Source organism: Lissotriton helveticus, chromosome 5_1 (assembly GCF_964261635.1).
Source record: "Lissotriton helveticus chromosome 5_1, aLisHel1.1, whole genome shotgun sequence".
In the NCBI taxonomy this organism is placed as follows: Eukaryota; Metazoa; Chordata; class Amphibia; order Caudata; family Salamandridae; genus Lissotriton; species Lissotriton helveticus.
This window is the reverse complement of record NC_136065.1, coordinates 1723779972-1723797857: the sequence shown is the minus strand read 5'-3', so window position 1 is coordinate 1723797857 and position 17886 is coordinate 1723779972.

Genomic DNA, 17886 nt, shown 5'->3' with positions numbered 1-17886 from the left:
AAGACAATATCCAAGATCTAGCCCTTCCCCGGCCTTTACCCACTAAAAGGAAGCACTACGAGGACAAACCCAAAGGGAATCATTCCAAATTACAAAAACTATCCGTAAGTCCTACTTTACCTGTTAACAACCTGCCTACTACCATGGAGTCTACAGATAAATCAGACAATACAATACTCTACCCCCAGTTGTCTCTATTGACCCAGATTGAGCATCTTGTCAAAGCCATCATTTCTCCACTAGTTGATAAAATCAATTCCATAGGGGAAAGGCTCTCAGGTCTAGAGAACACAATCGCGACCATTCTGACACCTATCAATAATATGGTAACATCTAACCGTTCCCAGCCACTTACAACCTTGGTAACATCTAAGCCAACTCCTAAATGTACAAACTCCCAACCTACATCACAACCACCCAAAATCCCAGCCCCAATTGCACCCAAAGCCCCTTTCAAACCTGCTCCACCAAGGTTCACAGGGGTTAGAACAGAATTAAACAAACCACCACGTATACACTTTCCTCCAGAAGCCGTGCCATATGTGTCCATTCTTTCAGGAGTACCAGCACTTGCTTTCGGGAAAGCCGAAAGACAGCAGGACCTATTAAATAAGGTCATATTCTGGCTGGGGAAAAATAGACCCCTACCATCGGACCAAGATGGCAGAATCCTGAGCGTTAGAAGGGTGAGCTGGCTGGGCTCGTTACCTAAAAACATTCCCGGGGATTTGGTACTGGTTAAATTCAGGAATAGGAACATCGTCCCGTACCTAAGATCTTGCCCGCCCCAAGAAGGAGATGGCTCTATATGCACTTGGGACCTACTTGACTTTTATCCCTGTACGCCAAACATTCCCCTGCTTAGACCGACAGTAGTGCATCACCATCTGCTGGGAAGGGGGGTTCGTGTATCCAGTGGCATTAGTTTCTCCGCTCCGAATAGATTCGAACCATTACACAATTGTCGCAACTTTTGATTGCTCTATGTATTACCATAGTCGATAATGACAAACTGTATGATTAACATGTCTTATTATCGAATTCTGAGGTTGGGCATATGTCCTTTTAACTTGTAGTCATATTGGTATTGTATGTATGCATTTATTTTAAGATTGTTTTATATGTACGCTTTTATGATTTTAAAACAAAATCGAATAAAGCTTTATCGAATCGACTAAACATACCACATCCATTTCAATGGAGATATAGGATCATATTTATGACCAAGTCACCTTATAGTGCTGCACCGCATGACAGGGAGAGAGAAGGAATGTGCTGTATTATAGTTAATATGGTGCATTCCTACCTTTTCCTCTGTGCTGCATTTGGGCTGCCTAGAGAGAAGGATTGTTTTTGGGCAGGAAGGGGCACCTTCCTGCTCAAAAACAGTCCTCTGAGGCAGAATGCAGCACACATAGAAAAAGGAAACAACAAGGAGAAATAAAGATATTTCTCTTCTTATGCCTCACCTGGGGGAGGCATAGATTTTTGGTCCATTCCGAGGTCTACACTTATTGTAAAGCTGGTACTGCATCAAAATCCATTGATGTTGCGGGGCAACACCCCTGCAATGCCCATGGAAACATCTCCCTGGCACAGAGAAATGCAATTCAGCGATTTGCATTGCATTGCATTCTTGGAGATTTATGAAGTCACTCTGGGCCACGTAAGGTGGCCTTGCTTGGCTTCATAAATCTAATTTTTAATTTGCATAGGTCTTGCAACGCGTTACTTTGTGCAAGGGTGATGCAAAGGGGCTCCTAAATGTACCCCATAGTTCTTTTGTAGGATTATCTAATGAGCCTCTGGTGTAAGTCTCACTCTCATCTTCCAATTTCTCCTTTACCTCTACTATGCCTCCTCTGGTAAGAACAACATAATCTGAACTACAATAGCCCCTGCCAAACCCATAATCCCACACCTAATGTGCGGTGCATGTACACCTTCCAAAGTACTTAAACTGTAAAAAGTAAGTAAGCCACTTGAGTAAGGGCTGTGACAGAAAATGTGATTGTGTAGTACAAACTACATGGAACCGTTTTGCCTATTTTTTTCCCGACAAATAGAGAAAGAGGCGTCAACATGCTCGGTTTTGGAAACATTTATGTATGGGGGCTTAATTCCTGGGTCATCTCTACCAGCCCTCTTTTGAAAATGAGACTGAACTCTGGTCTCCAGTTGAAAGAGAGCTGAGTTCGTCACTCACTGGGTTACTTTGACGACTGACATCAGGAGAGGGTCAGTATTTATAAATGACTTGTCTCTTCTCTAATTTAGGGGCTAGTGTTGAGGTAAATTATTGTATGTTTATGTCTCATATGCATTAATGTATTGTATTATGATTGAACAGCTTTCTATTTTTATTTGTATAAGCATCTTAAGACGTACAATTTCCACTGTTGTTCTTTCAGTAAACTGCACGAAACACCGGCCTTGTTCCTATAACTTGCTCACACAACAATTCATATCTCTTGTTCTCAGATTTGCTTTCCAATTGGAATATGAAAGCTATTTTGCTAATTCAAGAAGCGTATTAAAGAAGAGGAGTCACAAGTTTTCCTGCATAGAGAAGGGGGAGCGGATAAACGGATCGTAATATTTTGCTACCACTTAGCCCATGGTACATCTAAGCTGCATATTAAAACAGGACTTTTCTGTATTTCACATGGCATGCCCGGAAACTCGAGCTCCTATGTCTGCAAGATGGCTCACTCGGTTAAGAGCTGGACGACTACCTCTGAGTGGCATGTAGGTCACAAGGTCAAATCCGAGCAGGGCAGGGGGTTCTTCCCAATACCTATATCCTTCTGATTGATTACCATTAAAGTGGGTATACACTCTACAGTGTAATAAATGGGAGTCATTACATCAGTAAGAGCTATACAAGGAAATTATTATAATGTCAGTCTCTGTAGCCCCAAGTTGGTGTCTTTGACCCTATGGCCACCGCCACTGGCCGTTTTCTGTCTCCATGGCACCCTGCCTTTCTTCTGATGTATGCCTCTATAATCTCCTGTTTACCTATGCCACTCCTATATATTTTTCTATCTGCCAGTAATTGGTCTGACCTAGGCAGTGGCGGCTCCTCCTCTAAGGCAGCGGAACAACACTCCACTGCTTTACAACAGTGTAAGGAATAATAAAGTGGTAATAATTGAAAGGTATTATCATTTTAATATTTCCTGTTGCGGGTGCCGCAGCTTTGCCATGCGGGGTGGGCGGGGCTGCTCTGTTATGTTATGTTATGTTATGTTAGGACTTTTTAAATAGCGCAACAGCTGCCCCAGCAAAGAGGCGTCCCGGCGCTGAATAGCAGAGCGATGTCCAAGTGTGGAAGGGCGCAGGAAGGCCTACGGAGTGGGGAAGAATAAGGTTTTTATGGCTTTCCTGTACTGGAGTTAGTTAGTGAGCCCCTGAATGTGGGCCGGCAAAGAATTCCAAAGGATGGCAGCTCTGTTCCGAAAGGAACAGGTTCTGGCGTGAAACCTTCTCACGTGTGGGGCCGCTACCAGGCATTATCCCATGGAATGGAGCTGGTGCGTGGGGGTGTAGTGTAAAAGTAGGTTGGTCAGGATTTCTGGAGATGTCACGTTCAGGATTTTAAAGGCTGTACCAAGTGCCTTGAACACGATTCGCCAAGTCACAGGCAACCAATGGAGATGGCGGATGGCATTCATCACTGAGCAGGCTCTACACAGACCAAGGAGAGATCTTGCGGCCGCATTCTGGACTCTCTGTAGCCTCTGTATTTCTGACTTGTTAACTCCCAGATACAATGAACTGGCATAATCGAGTCTTGACATAATCATAGCCTGGATGATGAGCTGCCTGGTAGGGGCATCAAAGAAACCCAGGATGGGTTGGAGTTTGCGCAACAGACCAAAGCAGGTTCCGGCCACCTTTTCAGTTTGAGTCTGAACGTTGAGTGAAGAGTCCATCCAGACCCCTAAGTTCTTTGCTGCAGTTTTAGGGGCATGGGCAGTGCCTAGGTTCTTTGGCCACCAGAGCTCGTTCCAACGATCATGATCCTTTCCCACCAACAACACCTCCGACTTGGTCGCATTCAGTTAGAGGCAGTTGGTGGTCATCCACTTGGCGACTGCCATGAGATCGCCCTGAAATTTCATGGCGTCCCGCCACCAACTCTGTGTCATCGACATAGGAGACCATGGTCAGCCCTCTGCTCTTGGCAACTCCGGCCAGAGGTTCACGTAAAGATTGAAAAGTAGAGGGCTCATGGATGAGCCCTGTGATACCCCTTGACCTATAGTAAGAGTGCTAGAAGCAAAAGGGGGAGCTATCACCTGAAACGTCCAGTCTGCGAGGAAACATGCCAGCCACTTCAATGCTGAGCCAGTGACTCCCGTCTCCGTCAGACGATGTAACAGAATGGCGTGAGACACCTTGTCAAAAGCTGCACTAAGATCCAAAAGAATCAGTGTCGACGTTTGCCCCTCATCTAAGGCTTTCCAGAGATGTTCAGTCACGGCCAAAAGTGCTGACTCGGTGCTATGGCTGGGGCAGAAACCATTTTGAGAGTGGTCGAGCCTATGGTTAGAATTGAGATACTCCGAGTTAACGTAGGCCTCCGTGATCTTCGCCGTCCAAGGTAGCAAGGAGATAGGCCAAAGGTTTTCTGGCTTTTTATGGTCTAAGGAAGGTTTTTTAAGCAGTGGTATTACCCTGGCCTGTTTCCAAGCCATAGGCACGACCGCTGCGCGGAGGGACCCATTGATCACCTGTTCCAAAGGATGTCTAATAGTGGGTAGAATTTTCGGGAATTGGCTGGGCTTCAGAGGATCAACATGAGAGCCCGACTTGACTTTCGAACAGAGTATGAGTGAAACATCTTGAGGGACAGGGGGGAAAACCTCAAGAATACCATTGGTATGAGTGCAGATGTTTCAAGGGGACCTATCCGGACCATAGGAAAGCTTTTATAGATGTCTTCTACCTTCCTAACAAAGTAGGCTGCCAGCTCATCACACTGCAGATCGGATGTGATCAGCGGGCCTGTGATGTCTTTCTGGATTTTAAGATCTGAGATTATCGAGAAGATGCTCTTGGCCGGGTTAGTGCTCTTGCTAATTTACTCGGCGTAGAATGCCGCACACTCAACTTGGATGGCCCTATGGTATCTCCTAACGGCAGCACTGTAGAGATCCTTGGAGGTCGGATCAAAGTCCCATCTCCAAGTTCTTTTCAACTTTTTACAGATTTTACATAAGGCAGCTAATTTAGTATTGTACCATAGGTTAGATTTAGATAGACGATTCATGGACTATTCAGCTGGGATTAGGCTATGCAAGAGATGATTAATACAGTTAGAGTAGGCCGAATTGGCCTCATTGTTGTCGGCCGGGATTGCAGGGGAGGTGGTGGCGAGGTAGGATTGAAATTGGTCCCAATTCAGTTTATGCAAGGGATGTTTGAGAGAGAATGTTTTTACTAAATTACGTGCCGACAGAGCTGACTGAGCAGGGAAAGAGTGGAGTGGTTTCCACTCCCTAAGTGCACATGAATGTTTTCTAAGTGCGCTTGAATGTTTGGCCAGCCCTATTGTGCCGGCCAAACATTCATGTGCAGTTAGTGTGTTCTCCACCCAGGCTGCATTACAGTGTGGGTAGAGAACATGTCCAGGCTCCCTGTCCCCATCTGATCGCCAAACCACGGCGCTCAGACCAATCACAACGCCCCCGCCTCCACTGATCCATGCTGGCCGCCACTGGACCTAGGGCTCCCACCCAACTCCCCCAATTAATCTTGTTCCCTTTTCTCCTTCCTCAAGATTAGTTAAGTTGGACTATATTAGCGAAAGATGAGAGGTTGCAGCCCTAAAGTCAATTTAAAGGACCAAAGAGGAAGAGATTGGACAAAGGGGGACTGAGGGGGAAAAGAAGATAATGGTATAATAGAAGCAAGGCTAGGAAATAGGACTGACTAGAAGGGGGAATACTTTAGGAATATGTATTTATACCATGGCTATTCAAAATATTCATTCCCACTCTGGGACAGATAAAGCACATTGGGTTGACTGGAGGAGGGCCACAGATTGGACACATTTAGTTTAGGGAGATAGTTAGACATGTTTACAAAAGTTTTTTATGATATATTCCTTCGAAACTGTCATTACCTAGAGGATGCTTTGACCCATAAATGTTTACAGCCAAACTCTCACAGTCAATAAAGCTATACCTTTTCTAGACGATTGATGAACTAAAGGTCCACTCTCTATACTAAGAGTCACTCGAATTTTGCGGCTGCAGCGTTTTCAGCATAATTATGGATTTTCCGCATTTGTGACATAATCCATCATCAGTTTTTAGCTCAAACAGATCAAAAGTTAACAAAAACATGGCTATGCGTGTTGTCACACAGTGGGCAGTTCTTTACAAAGGTTGACTGGTCGCCTCTGTGTTGCTTATTATTGCATTTGGGTGTTAAATAACATTATGAAGAAATACTATCACAAAAATGTGCCACATTATGCTACATAATTTGCCTTTTCTCACCACATAATTTAGTGAACCCTGCTGCATAATTTGGGCCTCCCCTACCACATAATTCCAGTGGCTCTTTCTATACTCTATACAGCTCACCTTCATTCCCGGAGCTATGTGCACGGCTTGGTTCATTCAGTACTTGTGAGGAAGTGACATTGGATCTGAAGTCAGGGCTAACCTCTGCATTTACATGCACATCCACAGTGAATTGTGCCACAGGTCCAAGAATCTATGAAAAGCAAATCAGTAGATTTTGGCAGGAGTAAACTCCTGCAATTGCTAACCAGCAGGACACGATTAGAGTACAGATAATACATTTATTAAGGTGCTCATGCTTATATTATGACACAGTTATGCATACTTGCATTACACATTAACATTATGAGGTTTAAAGAAACTTAGCGATTTCCAGAAGCACATTTATGCCGAAGAAATGATTTAAACGGAGTTCTCCAGAGCTCACATCAGCAGCTTAACTACTATTCCTCATTTCATTAATAAACAATCTATTTTATTATTTATCTCAGTTATTTTCATGTTTTCCTTGACCCTTTTATCTTATTTCTTACACACTCTGGGCCTCATTTATGAGGGTTTGCGTGAGTTTTGCGCTTCCGATGCGTCTCTTTTTGTGACGCATCAGCGGCGTAAAACATGCCTCCTGATGCGCACTATTTACAAAGTGACGCATCTAAGCAGATGCGTCACTTTGTAAACCCCTGCGCTACATTATACCTGCGTCAGGTATAATGTATGCAGAGGGGGCGTTCACCCGCAAAAAGCCTCGTAATAGTGACGCAGTGAAATCTATGAGATTTCACTGCGTCACTTTTAGGACGCTGTTGCGTCAAAATCTTGCGCCTGCCTCACAGCAGGCGTAAGACTGACGCAAGCCCTTTCACATGGGGCTTTCCCCATGTGAAAGGAAGCATTGCTGGAGTTGCATCACTTTTGTGACAGACTCCAGCAATGCGTCACTGTTGCGCCTACAGATACGTCAGAAATACTGACGTATCTGTAACTCCTTGCGACATGATGCGTCATATTATAAATATGACGCATCAATCATATCGCAGGGAGAGTGCAGTGAAAAGTGACGCATCGCTGTTTTCACGCAGCGATGCGTCACTTTTCATAAATGAGGCCCCAGGGACCATAATATTTAAGTACCCAGGAGGCACAACGGATTTTAGCCTGCGTTGCGTGCCCCCGGGGCACTTGGTATTACATAAGGGGCCACAGATGCTTGTGCACCGCCTTCTGTAATACTGATTAAACCAAAAAATGGCCAGGTACATACATTTAATTAGTTTATCGCTGGACCTAGCCAAAAAATCCTAAGCGAGCGACATTTTCTTTTTGATTATTTTTTACTTTGTTTGACATGTTTTTCAATTAAAAAAATGTACAAGAAAAAATACATCATTATCAAAAACACCATCAATACATATTACGTACAATAATCACAAGGAACTCAAATATCATCTAATGAAAGCATAATGACAACACATTCACAAAGACACCATATGTATATACACAAAAGGATAAATGCCACCAAATACTGCATTTAATGGGCACCAGTCCTAATTTGATATGTACAAACAGGCGGCCGATTGAAATTTTTTACATGGGCCGGCCTGTCAACTATGCCGGAACACAGTTCTTTTTTAAGGGTTGAAATAGCAAAAAGAAATTATTTAAACTGTATTTTTGCAACACCCATAGATATTATTAGTCCAGCGTAGGATCGTCAACGCGTTTCGAACCCTTACAACACTTGTGGGTTCTCCTCAGGACAGGGACTGGAGATGGCCTATAACAATAAAACACGGTGTAAGTGGGGGATGTTTTTTTTAACACTCAAACACTCTCAGAGACCACCTTTACTTTAAAGTACCTGTATGTGTTTTTCTGTTTCCTTCAATGTTGAATTCACAGATGGGGGAGGGAACCCTATAGCTGAATGTAAAGTGAAAACTTGTATCAGACTATTAGTTGCTACACTTCGTTGCGTTATACTTGTGCCTCAATTGATGTCAGATGTGTACCTTTATTTCTTGCATGATGGCGGGGGTCCCTTCCCTCATGGACGGATTGTACTGGGTTTGCAGGTGGAAACGCTGCTCTGTAGATGACAATTACGGAATCGTAAGAATATATTTACTGTTGTTACTGGCATAGGCCTATAGCGAGGGCTACAAATTGTGGCGGGTACCTTGGAACTTCTCGTATTGTTCGGTTCAGGAGAGGGAGTGTGACATGGTTGCGTCAATTTTTCAACACACTTCTTCAGTTTTTCTGAAAAAGAACCAGGAAAAGGTGGATGTCACTCACAGTTTTTTGAGACAGCTAAGAGAAGTTCCAAGGTAGTGTTTCCACCTGCAAACCCAATATAATCCGTCCACGAGGGAAGGGACCCCCGCCATCATGCAAGAAATAAAGGTACACATCTGACATCAATTGAGGCACAAGTATAAAGCAACAAATATATATAATATATAATAATGTCTATGGGTGTTGCAAAAATACAGTTTAAATAATTTCTTTTTGCTATTTCAACCCTTAAAAAAGAACTGTGTTCCGGCGTAGTTGACAGGCCGGCCCATGTAAAAAATTTCAATCGGCCGCCTGTTTGTACATATCAGATTTGGACTGGTGCCCCATAAATGCAGTATTTGGTGGCATTTATCCTTTTGTGTATATTTATATATATATATGGTGTCTTTGTGAATGTGTTTTCATTATGTTTTTATTAGTTGATATTTGAGTTCCTTGGGATTATTGTACGTAATATGTATTGATGGTGTTTTTGATAATGATGTCTTTTTTCTTGTTCATTTTTTTAATTGAAAAACATGTAAAACAAAGTAAAAAATAATCAAAAAGAAAATGTCGCTCGCTTAGGATTTTTTGGCTAGGTGCAGCGATAAAATAATTAAATGTATATACCTGGACATTTTTTGGTTTATTCAGTTAGAGTGGTCTAGGCCAGGTAGGAATTAGACCCAAGCCTTTATTGTTCCTTCTGTAATACTGATTTCGCTGGCGCACATAAAGTCCCATCGCTATCTTCATAGGGTGCTCCCTCATTTGCATGGGGGTATGGGTCCATGCAAATGAGGGAATCCCTTCCCTCTGTGACCTCGCCATAATACAGCTCGGGCGCAGAACCACAGAAGCTCTCAAGGGATGCACTGAGTCAGTGCTCCCCCTGATGCAGCCCTCCAGAGCCATATTACACCTACGGTGCATTTTTCTTGATTTCACCAGATGCACCTTTTAAAAGGTGTGCCAGTGCAATCAAGGACAATTTGCTTTATGGGGTGAATGCGTTGCCCCCAGGGCAGCTGCAAATTCGGGCTGCTGTGGGGGCATTGCATTCACATGAAAAGCGGAGCAGCTGCTTTGAAGGCGCTCCGTGTTTTCACAGTGCAAACGGCAACCCGCCTGCACTTTTAAAGGGGATAAGAGCTCCCCTTGCAGGCTGGTGCAGTGAGTGACTGCACCCGCCTGCAATTGGTTGTCAGGTGGGTCCATGGGACCAACCCAGCCCTCACCAGAGGGCAGCAATCAGGAAGCGCACTTACAGTGCACCTCCTCAGAGCTTCTTTGCCTCTGCACCCGCATCTGTAATACGGCACGGTAACAACAGCACAGGGATTCCCTCATTTGCAAGGGGCCACCCCTCATGCAAATGAGGGAATGCCGTCCTGAGGAAGCATTAGTGCTGCATGTGAGCATGTGCGTTTGGTATTACAGAAGGAGATGCACAAGCATCTGCGGCCCCTTCTGTAGTACCAAAGTGCCCTGGGGGCACACAAAGCGGGTGCAAACACCTGTTGTGCCCCTGGGTCCATTTTATAATACGCCGCTGGAGTGGGTAAAACAGGATCCCATGCCCCCCGAGACATCCTCTTGCAGGCAGGTGCAGTCACTCACTGCACCCGCCTGCAGGGAGATCTCTATTCCCCCTTCAAAGTGCAGGCGGGTTAAAAAATAGAGCATTTCCCAAAGCAAAAAAGTATTTGGGTTTCAAAAAGTATACATTGCCACAATAGTCCCTGAATAATAGCACTGAAGGAAGCAAGTTTGTGTGAAGATGTACTCCTGGGGAAAGAGCAGAATGTTGTCACTCACAGCAAAGTTAGCCAATAGATGAAGTGGGCTGACCCACTGCCCATGCTGTATGCTCTAGAAAAATATGAATGACACAACAACCGATGAAGCAGGATGCCTGAAAGCCCCTGTAACTAAGCCTATTATAGATACACAATTGTAGTAAAATCAAGATGTCTTGGCTAGCGCCAGACTTAAACAGAACAGCTGAGAATAACCAATGACTTTGCTGTCTGCAGGTAAATAACTTACATGGGCTTTGTGCCCTGGTCAATTAAATGGACTCATAGACCATTCAGTAGTGGTAATCACTAGGGGCTAATCTCACAATACCCAGTATAGTGTGGTGTACACTTTAAAGAGGTGAGAGCAGCCAGCAACTTTGAACTTTCCATCTGACATGATCTCCAAAAATCGCAAGAGAATACTCGTGATGCTTAGATTACTTACAGACCAACTCTGAGAGGGAATATGGTTGGTCTTCTAGACACGCATTCAAGTACACACTGCACTCAGGATGCACACACCCCACTCTAAGATAATACGAGGTTTGTTCCCCTGAATCACAATATGAGGTGTGCAAATACTCTTCTTTCAGGGCGCGGTGTCCTTGGTTTTTACAGACCTACTCTGAGACAATATATAGGGGGTCATTATGATGGCGGAAGGCCCGCCACCGCCAGCAGTGCAGTGGCAGGTCTTCCGCCATTGGAAAAAATGTTCCCCCGCCACATTACCATGGCGGGGGAATCTAACCGTGGCGGGTGAAAAGACCGCCCGCCATGGATTAGCCGATTGCCTGGCGGAGCGGTGAGCATATGTAAAATGGTGGCAGTGCCTAGCAGGCACCGTACGCCAAATTACATTGCGGGCTACAGCCAGCCTTTCCATGGTTGCGAAACCACCATGGAAAAGTTGTCGGGGACTTATTTATTTATTTATTTTATTTAAGAAGTTTTATATAGCGCTAGCTAGACCGGGGGGTGTCGGAGCACTTCACAACAGTTACAGACCAAATGAAATGAGAGCAGAGCATAATACAATAACGCAGGACAGATGTAATGACATTGATACAGAGTTCCAATGCGAGGACTTGAAAACACCGCATCCAGGAGGGGTGAGGAGTCAATCTCAGGGCTCCAGCTGTTTCTATCTGTTCGCTAGGGCTCGATCGAGGAAGAGGGTTTTGAGCTGATTTTTTAATTTAACGAAAGAAGGAGTAATTCTGATGTGAGGGGGAATAGAGTTCCAGATTTTGGCGCGTTACCAGCGAAGGACCTAGCCGCAGTTTTTTGTTTTTGTGATTTTAGTGGGATGAGAAGTAGGTTGTTAGAGCTTCTGAGAGTTCTGTTCTCGCCGGCTTTTTTGAGTTTAGCCGCCAGATATTCAGGTTTGCCTGTGTGAAGGGCTTTATGGGTGAAGCAGGCTGTTCTAAAGTTCGCCCGCAATTCTATTGGTAGCCACTTGAGATCTTTGAGTGCAGGAGAGCTGGGATTACATTTCTTTAATCCCGGGGCCCATTGTGGGGCCCCCTTATGTTAGGGGGAGGTGTGGGTGCACCGGGGGTACCCATGGTACCCCCTACATTTCACTGCACTAAGTGTCAGGCACCGTGTAGGGCCTGCCACTTAGTGCAGTGAAATGCACAACCAACATTTTTGACATTGCGGCGGGTGCTGCAGTCAGCAGCACCCACTACAATGTTAAACTGCAAAATGCAACCGCCATCCTAATTCGGAGTGCAGGACTGCAGCATGCATGGCGGCCGGTCCCGATCCCCACAACGATGGCGGTCAGACTTAGTAATGACCCCCATAGGTTGGTCCTATGGTATTTTGAGGCATTAAACTATGACTCCTGTAAAGGTGAAGAATGTTGTGGTTACTTATAGATTAGCTATAAGATAATATAGGGTTTCTTCTCCAACCATTATGTGGCATACAGCGATGTTTGGTTATTCACAGATCTTATTATAATGTAATATGTACTTTCTTGCACCTGCATTACAGGTTGAGGCAAATTACCATTTTCATTTCAGTTTGGTAAGTGCTTTTTTATAGATGCAAATATGCCGGACTCTAGAAGCATAATGTGGCATGCAGCTATGATGCTATTTACTGACCTGCTCTGAGAAACATCATGACTTGTTTCCTGGGAATTATGTGGCATATGGCTGTGAATGTTTTGTTTATTTACAGGTCCTCACGAACGATGATTAAGGTCACCAGCCCACTGGTGCCTGACGTCTGCATAAATATAAATATTAGTATGGGTAATAGTAATACTCTAACGTACCGTATGCATGTTAATTGGGGTGAGATTGACATCACTACATAGTTTTGGGTTATTTATAGCCTACATGTTTAATATGTTGCAGAGCAGTTTACCTTTACTAGCTGCTGATTGTATTATTTTGTGTTTACACTTTGAAATGCCCTTTCGTCTTACTTGTATTCACTGTCCTGCAGGGAAATGTGAATTTAACACGAATACATTGTAGCCCACTCAGGTAGCAATTGAGTAATTTTTTTCCCTTTCTACTAAGAAATTATGCCCAGGAACATGTATGGGGGTATAAATACATTATTTCAAAATGGCAAATTTTATGTTGAATAAGGCGGAAACCGAAATGCGTCCCGGGAGACCGTTGTTGTTGTAAGCCTACCTGCAAATAAAATCTTTTAACATTTGAGTGCCCCACCTTTCTGAATTCTTTTGGAGAATTCGAGGAAAAATATTACCTACTGGTGGTGGCCAGTAGGTAGTTATAGTTAGGACCTAGTTACCATAGGAAAATTGCAACATTCTATTCCCAATAACGTTGGCGCCGATTGACGAATCTTAGCGAAATAGTCAAAACTTGTGGAGCGCTTCAGTCGCTCCTATCTTGAAAGTTTCTAAGTGATTCAGCAAGCGGGGGCCGAGGAAAAAGGGGGGTCCCAAAACGTGTTTTCCCCATGCAATTTTCCATAGGAAACATTAGTCATAGCTACAGCCCGAACTACTGAACGGAATTACACCAAATTTGGCAAAAAGGTAGCCCTTGGTTCAGAAAGATCCCTTTTTGTTAAATGGTGTAAATCCATTCAATAGTTGTTGAGAAAATCAAAATTAAAAAAGTTTTGATATATAGAGGCGCGCAAGATCCGCGCACCCCCCCGATCACAAGATTTATGCTAATTGGCTGTCAACACTCCAAACCAGGAAGTGTTGGCAGCCATCTTGTGCCTCGGTAGAACCGAGGCACAAGAAAAGAGAAAAACAAACATGCAAAACACGAAAAGGGGGCAGGGTATAAACACCCTGCCCCCTAGGCCTGCTCAGGCGATGCCACAAGGATCTCAAAACATTTTTTTTTAAATCGCGGGATGCGTGGAGGATCCGCGGATCCGGCCACAGAAAAAAAACGAAGTGCGGGCTTCGTTATTATTTAGCCCCTGGGTGGGCTAAGTCCCAGGGGCAATCTTTATATTGTAATGGGGACCCAAAGGGGCCGCCCAGCCACAGGGACCGCCACCCCCTGGGGATTTTCATAATTAAGTATGGTGGCTCAAAGCCCCTCCAGCCCCAGGGACCACCCCCCGATGCTTCTAAAATAAATGAGTGGGGGGGTTCAAAGGCCCCCCCAAGTCCCGGGAACCGCCACCCCCGGGGCTTTTTGAAAAGATTTGTGGGGGGCTCACAGCCCCCCCAGCCCCGGGGACCGCCACCCCTGGGGCTTCTAAAATAACTGGGTGGGGGGCTCAAAGGCACCCCCACGTCCCGGGAACCGCCACCCACGGGGCTTTTCGAAAAGATTTGCGGGGGGCTCACAGCCCCCCCAGCCCTGGAGACCGCCACCCCTGGGGCTTCTAAAATAAATGGGTGGGGGGGCTCACAGCCCCCCCAGCCCTGGGTACCGCCAACCCCGAGGCACGTGTTTTTTTTTTTTTTAAAAGACTAACCTGTGTGGGGGGCTCGATCCCCCCACACGCTACAGCGACCACCACCTCCCCGGGGTATGCAACTTCCAGCCCCGGGGACCACCATCTCCCCGGGGCTTTGCTAATGTTGGGAGGGGGGCCGCCTGGCCCCACTCCTGGAGCCCTGTCATGGCCCTGGGGACTGCCACCCCTAGGGCTGGCTCCTGCAGTGTCCCGGGGCTCCCACCCCTGGGACACTGCAGTTTGCTATGGCAGGACGGGAGTCTCGCGGCTTCCGCCCTGTCATAGCAAACTGCTTTGATTTTTGGAAGAGAGAGCAGGGAATCCTACTCTCTCTTCCAAAAACCAAAGACGATTGCTTTTCCACACGGGGAGCTGCATCTTAGCAGCTCACCTTGTGGAAAAGCAATGCTGGCTTTCGCAGGATGCAGGGAGCCGGCGGGACCGTGGGGGGATTGGGGACCCCCCAATGGTCCCCAACAGATAGGGCCTGCCCCAGGGGATGGGGTCCCCAGGGCCATGAATGGCCTGAGGAGGGGGGCCACGCAGCCCCCTCCAAAAATGTAAATACATTTATAAAACTGGCCATGCCCCTGGGGATCGGGTCCCCGGGCCGATTAAGGCCTCAGGAGGGGGGCCACGTGGCCCCCTTCCAATTTTTTAATACAAAAAGGGGTCAGGAAAAGAAGGGGGTCCACACAGCCCCCTTCTTAAAAAAAACCCGGCATCGCACCAGAGGCCCCGCCCCCCTCCCTGCAGCGCTCTGCAAACGCTCCCCCCAGCACGTTTGCAGATGGAGAACTAATTCCTCTTGAATACTGGGGTCCCTGGGGGCCAACTAGCACACCAGAAACCTCCAGTATGCGGTAGGGAGCTGCGTTGCAGTGAGGTTTTCAGAGGCCATGTCCCTTTTTACACCTCTCTGCAAAGCAGCTCTGTGGGGCTTAATGCAGGTACCTGGTGGGCTTGTTGGACCCCAAGGACTCTCAGGATTAAAGAGGAATTAATTCCCCATTTTAAATCGCACCACAGGGCGTGTTTGCACACATGTCACCTCAGACCCCGCCCCCTTCGTTCACCACTGTGCAAACGCACCGCCCTGGTGAGTTATAAGTTGGGGAATTAATTCCCCTTCAATACTGAGGGTCCCTGGGGGCCAACTAGACCACAGGTACCTCCAGTATGCGCCAGGGAGCTGATTTGCAGAGATGTGTTCAGAGGCCACGCCCCTTTTTACACCTCTCTACAATGCAGCTCTGTGGCGCCTAATGGAGGTACCTAGTGGGGTAGTTGGACCCTAGGGACCCTCATGATTCAAGGGGACTTAATCTCCCAACTTAAAACAGCCACAAGGAGTGTTTACACAGTGGTGAAGGGCGGGAACGGGGGCCTGAGGTGACGTGTGCAAACACACCCTGTGGTGCGTTTTAAGTAGGGGAAATAATTCCCCTTCAATCCTGAGGGCCCCTGGGGGCTAACTAGCCCGCCAGGTGCTTCCAGTAAGGGCCACTGCACTGCATTGCAGAGAGGTGGTCCAGGCAGTGCCCCTTTTTACACCTCTCTGCAACTCAGCTCTGTGGTGCTTATTGTAGGTACTTAGTGGGTTAGTTGGACCCTAGGGACCCTCAGGATTCAAGGGGACTTAATCTCCCAACTTTGCAGAGATGTGCTCAGAGGCCACGCCCCTTTGTACACCTCTCAACAATGCAGCTCTGTGGTGCTTACTGGAGGTACCTAGTGGGCTAGTTGGACCCTAGGGACCCTCATGATTCAAGGGGACTTAATCTCCCAACTTAAAACAGCCACAGGGCATGTTTACACAGTTGTGAAGGGAGGGGATGGGGCCTGAGGTGACGTGTGCAAACACGCCCTGTGGTGCATTTGAAGTTGGGGAAATAATTCCCCTTCAATCCTGAGGGCCCCTGGGGGCCAACTAGCCCACCAGGTGCTTCCAGTAAGCGCCACTGCGCTGCGCTGCAGAGAGGTGGTCCAGTACGTGACCCTTTTTACACCTCTCTGCAACGGCACTTACTGGAGGTACCTAGTGGCCTAGTTGGACCCTAAGGACCCTCAGGATTCAAGGGGACTTAATCTCACAACTTAAAACGGCCACAGGGCGGGTTTACACAGAGGTGAAGGGAGGGGATGGGGCCTAAGGTGACGTGTGCAAACCCGCCCTGTGGCGCGTTTTAAGTTGGGGAAATAATTCCCCTTCAATCCTGAGGGCCCCTGGGGGCCAACAAGTCCACCAGGTGCTTCCAGTAAGCACCACTGCATTGTGTTGCAGAGAGGTGGTCCAGGCCGTGCTTCTTTTTACACCTCTCTGCAACGCTGCTCTGTGGCGCTAACTGGAGATACCTGTTGGGCTAGTTGGACCCAAGGGACACTCAGGATTCAAGGGGCCTTTATCCCCTAAATTAAAACTGCCACAGGGCATGTTTACACATGTCAGCTCAACCCTCTCTCCCTTCACTAGTGTGCAAACGCGCCCTGTGTCACATTTTAAGAGGTAGTTTTAATCCCCCGGTCCTATTATGTACTAGGAGCCCATGGTAATCACAGGGGTACCCCAACGCATAGTGTTCCCTAGTGTATGTAGGTGTTTTAACTGTATCCTAAGTGTCTTTCATCATAGCACTGGCTCTAGGACTGGTTAGTCAGAGTCAGTTACCACCAGTACCCATCTGAAAAAGTTGAGGGTACAGGATGATTTTGCAACAAGGCCTCTTTCTGCTCCTCTGTTTGTTCTTTCTGCACGTCTTCCTTCTTCCTGCACTTTTCTTCGTCTATGAGGACTTCTGTTGCTTCTTTATGCATTTCTTTTTTTTCTTTCTGTATGTTTTTTCTTCTTTCTTCACATGTCCTACCACTGTAGGCATAGTTAGAAACTAGCATTTAAAAAACCTTTGAAATTGACTGAACAAAACATAGGTTTCAGGCACGTTATAGTTACAAATTAGAATTTAAAAAACCTTTGATATTCACTGAAAAAAACATAGGTTTCAGACACGTTATAGTTAGAAAGTAGCATTTAAAAAAGCTTTGAAATTCACTGAAAAAAACATAGGTTTCAGGCTCGTTATAGTTAAAAATTAGCATTTAAAAAACTTTAGAAATTCACTGAAAAAAACATAGGTTTCAGGGGCGTTATAGTTAGTTGGACATTTCATTCGCACAAAACCATTGAAATTCCCCCGTTATAGTTAGGTCAGCTAACTATAACTCGTGCGCCCGCAATGCACTGCTGATGACGGCACATATTACATCCTTCATGATATGGTCAGTGACATCACTCATGACATCACTGATGACATCTGAAATGACATCACTCATGACATCACTGA